Genomic DNA, 8,252 nt, shown 5'->3' with positions numbered 1-8,252 from the left:
TAAGGCTGCAAAACTTTGCTTTTATAGATAGTATAGATAGATAGATAGATATATAGATAGATAGATAGATAGATAGGGGGGAGTATCATATGAGAAAACCTTACTTATGTGAGAAAAATAAGAATAATTTATAGCCATTAAATTATTATAAACGGTTGAGATTAAAACTCCTCCTTAAGTTAATCACGTGCCCTCTAAATCCTAAACCTTTTGCGTTATGTTCCCTCTTTCTCCTCTCTTCCTTTTTGGCTTTATCCATCACCATCATTCAACAGCTTCTTCGACGGAGAGATGGTGGTTTGGGTCCTTCCACGGCGGCGATTTCTTGCCACCGGTGGTGTCGACGATTTGAAGGTGGCGAAACAATCCTCGGTGCGCCCTCATCTCTAGATCGCTGAATTGAAGGCTGCGAAACAATCTTGGTGGGTAATTTGGTTCACTTTTTGTATGTCTTGTGCGTTCGTAATTCGTATTTGCTGTATGCAGAAATTAGAATACTTTTTCTCCTTTTCTCTATTATTCTAAAGATCAAAAGAGGCCCAGACATGTACTTTGTCTTCTGATTGCGATGTGCATATTCCAAACTGTACCAGATCAATTACCATTAAATGGTCCTCTAGCTAGTTTAAACTATATGTGAAGAACCCCAATTTAGTCCATATTTGAACTGGTTCTAAAACCAGTCTTAAAAGTGTTGATTAGTGTCTTGAAACTTGGTTCTAATGAATTCTTGATTTATTAGGGTGAATAATTTGTTAATATTTTATCTTAAACACTGTTGAGTAACTGTGTTTGAGGATATTATGCTGATGTAGCTGTGCAGGAAATACTTTTAAACCCCTTTGCTTGTCCTTATTCTGTTTCTGTGGAATCAAAATCTGGTTGGGGAGGGTTGTTTGTGTTCTTGTGATTTGTAAGACTGCTATTCAGGCTTTGTTGGCTATATGTTTGTGCGAGGTATTAGGCTTAAAATCTCTTGAATGCTTGCTGATTCTGCTATTGTCTCACTGATATTCACATTTATATAAGCCACTATTTCAAATCATGTTTTATGTTTGTGCGAGGTATTATGTTTGTGCGAGGAAACTTTGATTGCTGATGATGACATTCTTGACTGAATTCTTGTTTACTTGCAGAAAATATTTTTCCAACAATGGTTCTTGTAGCTAACTCCTCACTGCTGTCTCCTTCAACTTGCAAGTTACATATAGCAACCTCAAGAGTTTAATTCGGGTTGTTCTGCCCTACCCCTTCCGTCATGATGGTTGAATTTCTAGTATAGAACCATTAGCCTAAATCACAATGGAAGTCAATAACAACAATTTAAAGAAGCACTTGGCAGGGAATTTATCACTACCAGATTGGGTCATAAACAAGACAAAGAGGAGGAGAAGAGAATATTCATAATGTTGTAGCTAGCATTTTATGGAAATCATATTTCTATTAACTTGTGGCCTTTGCGCCCTTTGTATTTTATCTTTGTATAGTCTCAACTTGTATTCAATAAATAAAGCCTTTGCAAACTTCATATATAATTTTTTGCCCTTTTCTTTTTCTTTATCGGCTTTTATATCCTACGAAAAAAGAATGTGCACCTTTACTATAATCTTGTACAAAAACTTAAGTAACTGGGATCCACTGTACAAGCAAACTAGGAGTAGTTACTAAAGTTAGAGTATTATAATCTCAATAAAGTTGTAACCTGTGTAAATAATTCAGTACTTGGGAACTTCAGTTCCCTTCAAGGTTGCAAATAAAGACTTCTCACCTTTAATCTGTTATATAACTCAAGGTACATAGGTCATCATAGCATACATAAGAACATGCTTCTTGGAGTGCATGAAACCAATCATTTATTCATTTTTATCCAATGAAGAACATAAGCTCACAAAACTTTGTTGTCCAAGACTTCACTTATCAGAAATTGGAAAGACTAACAATAAAAGTAGCCAATACAGAAACTTCAAAAATTAATAAAAGCCAAATTACACATGGCTTCTATTAAAATTACACCAAAGCCTAAAATAAATAAAACCAGTCTAACTAAAAAGTACATTTGACTTCAATTTTGGAGAAACAACACACAATTTTCCATTTAGTGATACGAACATTGTGCTCAAAGTTTGACAGCATTACCTGCACAAAAGGAAGCACTAAGTTATCATCTAGTAATATCATAAGTAATAAAACAGAAGCAAGCTAAAAGACTAGGAAGCAAGCTAAAATCACATAATTCATATAAGAATTTATGGATAAAGAACTAATTTAAACGGTGATCAAGAATATCATGATATGAACATTGCCTACATGCATTAGAAAAAGTTTCTTACCAACAATTAAGATGAGGACTTTGAAGGGCAATTGCGACTATCATGAATTGCATATTGTTTACAAGCCTTGCATAATCTTAATATGCTCGAAAATCAGAAAAATTAACAACAGTTGTAAAAGAAACCTGATAGAGAAGGACATGTTGAACTATTCAAAGAGTACAAGGAAGAGAAAAGACGGACGAGACTGGGATGAGAGGGCGGCGTTGAACGATTACAGCGACGGCACGACACAAGGAAGAGAAAAAGACGACGTTGAACAATGACGAGACTCGGACGAGAGGGCGGTGTTGAACGATTACGGCGATGGCACGGCACATGATGAACGATTGAGAACGTGCAGAACAGGGAAGGAGAAGTTGATGGAGAAAAAACAGGATTTCCAGAAACTGGGTTTCACTTACGCAAGGAGAAGTTGTTGAAGAGGTTTAGGATTTAGAGGGCACGTGATTCACTTAAGGAGGAGTTTTAATCTCAACCGTTTATAATAATCTAATGGCTACAAATTATTCTTATTTTTCTCACATAAGGGAAGCTTTCTCATATGATACTCCCCCGTATAGATAGATAGATATCTAAATCTAAATAGTATATAAAAGAGAACCTAAAAGATGGCAAGTTTTGACACTTGGCATCCATTGGGAGATGTTTCAACTATTTTTCTAGGATTAAAAAAAATCAAAAAGAAATTAGTATTACTACTTTAGGAAACTTGGGAATGGCTCAATTGTTATTTGATGTATTATTGAAGGGTAAGCATGTAATAAACCATGTAAATTATTTTATTTTTGACTTTTTTTAATCTGAAATATATCTAGCATTAATCAAAATGCACAAGTTTTTATCCCACTACCTACCTCTAAACCAATCAGTTTATAGCATATTAATAATTAAAAAATCTGATCATGGATCATTATGATTCGATGGTGCTGTTATTTAAGCATTGTTTAGTGTTGTTTTAAACTTTTTAATGCCTTTTTGAAGAAAGAAAAAATTCCGTACCTTTCCCTTGACTACCTCTCTCCCTTCTAATTTCCTAATTTTGAAAAACAAGTTAAATAATATAGCCTCCCAATCTAACCAATTAAAAAAAGGATAAATAAATATCTGATATTTATGTTTTGTTTCACGTGCACAATTATTGCCTTGAAAAAAAATCCGATGACATTAAATCTCTAAACTTCCCAAACGTATTTAACTTTTGTATTCAATTTTTTGGATACTATCAACTATTATTTGTGATTGGTTAATTTTTCCAACCCACTTTGATATCATTCATGATACTTCTCCTATAAATAACTCCAGAATTTTCAAGGCAATACACAATATCTTCTTTCTTAATCCACTCTTCGTTTTTGTTGATCAAGTTTGTTATATTGGTGATGACTTAGTCTAAGTTTATTATACAGGTTTGTTTCCTATTCCTATATGAAATCTTCTAAGTTGTTGGCTATACTTTTATGCTTGACTTATCCTTCCTCTTTTATTTTTTGTCTATAGCATTTATACCCGCACGATTAAAAAATGTTGGAACATATTAATCTAGCAAGAGATTACATGGAGCCATGTTTCTAGATGGATATTGTAGATTAGAGAACCCATCCTAAGCAAAATGATATAGGTAAATCTTCTGATTTCTTTACCCAATTTTTTTTCATATTCAGTGGTTCTTACAGTGTTTTATTTGAAACTTTGCAGTTGAATTTTGGGCTTTTAGTGTTTGAACGCTCTTCTTCGTGTCCTGGATTATGTGAAGTATACATTGACTCTCACTGATTTGGCTACAATTTATAATGGTGAGTTGAACTCAATTGCTTTTTAGTATTCTTCTTGATTCTCTCTACCTGTTCACTTATTCAAAATTTCTTCTTGGTTTCTTTGTAGTTATTCAAAGTAGGCAATGACTTGATAGATCATTCAGATTGTGAGTTATGGGTTCCATGATTGAATTGATTCTAATCAATCAATACAATCTGTTTCTTGGTTCATCATTTACGTCTTCCGTGAATTTTAAAAACCAAAGGCTGATTGGTGATCAAGGTTGTTGCTGTACGTGTGTTGTTGGACTTTGAGGAGATAAAGAAATAGATATTCCTGTGCACTATCAGAATGTATTTGGAAGGTTGATAGCTTTTGGTGATTTTTTATGTACATGTAATGTAATGTAATGTAATATTGACTTAATATATATCTTTTGTATTGTGGCATACTTAAGAGTGTGTACTTTTTTTCCTTCTCTATGCTTTTTTCTATTGGGGTTTTCCTAAGAAGGTTTTTATGAAACATACTCTTTAGAAAGGTTTTTTAGAAGGGATTTGTAATAAGTGAGCTATAGTGTTTTCTTTTCCTCATGAGAGGTTTGTCCTCATGAGAGTGTTTCTTCATCAATAAATCTTCATCAATACAGTAATTCACATTACATTATGAGTAGAAATTAAATTGTCATTTGTATTGTTGAGTCTAAGTACCCACTTACAATAATTTACATGGTTTATTACATGCTTACCCTTCAATAATACATCAAATAGCAATTGAGCCATTCTCAAGTTTCCTAAAGTAGTAATACTAATTTCTTTTTGATTTTTTTTAATCCTAGAAAAATAGTTGAAACATCTCCCAATGGATGCCAAGTGTCAAAACTTGCCATCTTTTAGGTTCTCTTTTATATACTATTTAGATGTCATACTTTTTTTCACGGTATCTATCAGTCATTTTTTATAAAATTTTCTATACAAGTTTATGCTATTTTTAGACTTTTAAATGATTTTAAGAGAATATATATAGAACATTGGGAAGCCAGAGAGGAGAACATTTTCAGTTATATTTATATTTATTTTTGTTTAAGTTTTTTTTTAGAAAACAAAAGGTATATTAGCTAAAGTTTTTTTCAGTTATATGGCTCCCACAAAGAATTAGAGAAGAATAAACATATTTAGTCTATATTTATTAATTATATAGTAAAAAGCTCTTGCATGGGGATCAGTTTGCATGAAAATGCTTTCAAGTTGAAACTAATAGAAAATGTTTTAATACAATTTTAGTAAATTTTCCATACTTTTTAAATAATTTAGGAGTATATATACAGATGTAAGATCAAGTTTTGATCTAGAAGTACAACTCTATGTTTTGATGATTACAAGTTAACCTTTTGATATGAACAATTGTGGTACTCTAACGTGTTTTTCTGAGTGTGCTATTTACAGGCTCTGACCTCTACTCAATCTCACACAAATCAGAAGCACTGTGTATAAAGAGTGACCCAAGTAACGTTTTCGCATTGACCATGTTCAATATGAACAGTGGAAAAGCTTCAGAAGTTCTGAAGCTACACAAACTCTGATGTGGACTCAGTCACTAGAAGCTCTGAAGATCCAGAAGTTCTGATAACCAAGAAACACTGAAGGTTCAGATGTTCTGATGGTGTAGAAGACTCTGAAGATACGGAAGCTGAATAGTGGAAACTCTGATGTCCAGAAGCAAGAAATTCTGAAGACCTTGTACTTCCCTCTGAGTTCAGAATCAGAAGATACAACGGTCAGAGGATCTGTGCTTTCCCTCTGACTCTGATCAACCGACTTCACAAGTTCCAACATGAGGCATTCCCCTGATCAGAAGTCTCTTAGGTTTAAAGGTCAAGTCACTTTCAAAGTACAAAAGCAACTGTAACATCCTGACGACCTACCTAACGTTCTCAGCCACAGCAGAAGCTGGAATTTCGAGAACTGCCCTCCAACGGTAGCATTCCCATGCAACGTTCAAACCCTAATCCTTGGAGTATAAATAGAGGCTGAAGTTTGAAGAATGCCGTTGGAAGAATCATATACGCGCTAGCTATACTCAAAACTTTCCAAGCATTCTTTCACCTGAACTCACTGTGTTTACAACTAGCTTTTTAGAAGCAAATCTCTTGTAAACTTTCTTTCTTAAAGCAGTTGTTTAGTTACCTTTAGGAGATCAAGGTTGATCGGATCCTAGAGAAGACTAAGAGAGTGAATCTTAGTGTAAGCTAAGTCAGTGTATTGTTAGTCACTTGAAGGTTCAAGTGCAGTTGTAACATTTACCTGATTAGTGGATTGCCTTCATTCTAAGAAGGAAGAAATCACCTTAACGGGTGGACTGGAGTAGCTTGAGGGATTTATCAAGTGAACCAGGATAAAATCTTTGTGTGCTTTTCTATCTCTCATCTTAAGCACTTATCTGTTTCTTGAAAGATTTGCCAAAATCTTTAAAGTAGATATTTTATCTTGAAAACGTTATTCAAACCCCCCTTTCTACCGTTTTTCACACCTTCAACAGAAGCATTATAATTTGATTGTGGTGAAAGGGCTCCGACTAGGGATTAGAGAAGAATTAACATATTTAGTCTATATTTATTAATTATATAGTATAAAGTTCCTACATGATGAACATTTTGCATGAAAATACTTTAAATTGAAAACAATAGAAAATGTTTTAATAAAATTTTAGTACTTCCATACTTTTAAATAGTTTTAAGAGTAGATATACAAAACCATTTTAATTAGATTGTGAAAATATAGATTCCACGAGAAAGAACATTTATATTAAAATATTTTCAAGTTGAAAATAACAAATAATATAATTTTATAATTTTTTCATAAGTTTAAATGTGTGTATATATATATATATACATAAATATGAAATTTTGGCGACAATTAGAATGAATGAACATGTATAACTTATATTTTTTTATATTTAGGGATTTAGATGAGAAAGTAAAATAAATTATTGAGTCGCTAAAGTCAAGTTTTCTAAGCATCCGATCAGCATAACAATCTCACAACATAGATTATTTCAGCTTCCAAATGAACAAGTTGTTGGAATAAAAAGTCCTTCATACATTAGCAGAGGGAGAGAGAGAGAGAGAGAGAACAATTTATCACCGGGGATAGAAAATATATAGTCAAAATTTGTTGGGGTATAAAAAAAAGACTGATACGAAGATGAACATTTAGTATGAAAATACCTTCAAGTTGAAAATAATAGAAAATGTTTTATTTAAACTTTTTCAAGACTTTTGAAATATTTTTAGGAGTAGATATACAGAAGCATTACAATTTGGTTTTGCGAGATCAGAAAAACATGAAATTTTGACGACAATTAGAATAAATTAATATATATAACTTATATTTTTTTATATTTAGGTTTTTTGATGAGAAAGTAAAATAAATTATCTTGTCGCTAAAGTCAAGTTTTCTAAGCATCCAATCAGCATAACAATCTCAAAACATAGATTATTTCAGCTTCAAATGAACAAGTTGTTGGAATAAAAAGTCCTTCATACATTAGCGCGAGAGAGAGAGAGAGAGAGAGAACAATTTATCTCTCGGGGATAGAAAATATATAGTCAAAATTTGTTGGGATATAAAAAAAAGACTGATACGAAGAGGAACATTTAGTATGAAAATACCTTCAAGTTTGCAGTTGTGTTTGTTATTTTTCTCGGTGGTTAACAATTAAATAGATTTGATTTTAAATCCAACAATTTTGTATGTTTTACTTGAATGTGGTGCTTTTCCACTAGAGATATCTATTGTGTTTTTTAGTTAATTCTTGCTTTTTGATAAATATATTATAGTATTTTATATAAGAGATTTATTATTGCATCCTTTAAATTTTTTTACTCATCCGTGTTTATTTAGAGTTTAGGAAATCACAATAATATAGTGTAAAAAAAATGTAATTTAATATTTAATATGTAATTCATATTTTCTAACAATTTTTATAAGTTATAAATTATGTAAACTTATTTGTAGATAGGAAAAACGAAAGAAAAATCATACAATTTATTATATTATTATATCATAAACACATTAATTAAAAAAAATATTTACATTTATTTTTTATTTGTACAAAATAAACAATTATATATATTAAAAGCAAATTATTATATACTTGGAAATA

At 31.8% G+C, this 8,252-nt stretch overlaps 1 long non-coding RNA gene across 1 annotated transcript; it reads left to right on the top strand.

The window, feature by feature from the left end:
- Positions 1-82: 82 nt before the first annotated feature.
- Positions 83-1,535, top strand: LOC130748104 (uncharacterized). Its single transcript, XR_009022588.1, has 2 exons — positions 83-422; positions 1,137-1,535. It is a non-coding gene; the product is annotated as an uncharacterized LOC130748104 (long non-coding RNA).
- Positions 1,536-8,252: the final 6,717 nt, after the last annotated feature.

Source organism: Lotus japonicus, chromosome 3 (genome assembly GCF_012489685.1).
Source record: "Lotus japonicus ecotype B-129 chromosome 3, LjGifu_v1.2".
In the NCBI taxonomy this organism is placed as follows: domain Eukaryota; kingdom Viridiplantae; phylum Streptophyta; class Magnoliopsida; order Fabales; family Fabaceae; genus Lotus; species Lotus japonicus.
This window is presented reverse-complemented; position numbering and strand designations above follow the sequence as displayed.